Source organism: Vespa mandarinia, chromosome 20 (genome assembly GCF_050613455.1).
Source record: "Vespa mandarinia isolate Hongniang chromosome 20, ASM5061345v1, whole genome shotgun sequence".
Classification (NCBI taxonomy): domain Eukaryota; kingdom Metazoa; phylum Arthropoda; class Insecta; order Hymenoptera; family Vespidae; genus Vespa; species Vespa mandarinia.
This window is the reverse complement of record NC_140829.1, coordinates 2,066,770-2,067,500: the sequence shown is the minus strand read 5'-3', so window position 1 is coordinate 2,067,500 and position 731 is coordinate 2,066,770.

The following is a 731-nucleotide window of genomic DNA, read 5'->3' as shown; positions in this document are numbered from 1 at the left end:
TTACTATACAATAATGTACTATTTATACGCTACATGCACCAATTATGCACTATTCAGATATAAATTAAAAATGGAGAGAATAAAAAAAATTAAAAAGAATAAAAAAGAAAAAAAAAAAGAAAAACAAAAAATTAAAACGAAAGAATTAAATAAGACAAATTAAATACTATATCATTGAATAATATTTTCTACTTTATATAATTTATAAAATAAATCATCGATGAAATACTATCGTATATTATATAGATTAATATTAATCGTCTCGATAGATATTGATTGTCGACGATGATTTATGTAAAACGCGTTAAAAGATATCTCGTAGATGATAATAAGTTGAGATTTTGTTAACGTAACGTAACGTATACGTCTGGAAGACGTTTACGTAGATTTCAACCGAGAGGATGAGACATACTATAGGTCGCACGTGCAAATCTATGTAAGAGCTAAGACAATCGTAATGGCGATGGTCGTTGGCGGGGGTGGTAGGTAGTTGGTGGAGTAAAGAGAGGATAGAAGGGAGGAAGAGGGATTCCGACGAAAGGTCATCGACACCTTAGCGCATACATTTCTTCTTCACGTTGCCCGTTCACGTAGTCGTGACTGTGCCTATTGGGTGCCCACCACCACCCCCCACCGTTGTCGGCACCGACCGGCCCGGCGCGTACCTATGTACATATATACATACATAGTATGTACACCGAATGACAATCAGTAAAGTTCTTTTAACTACG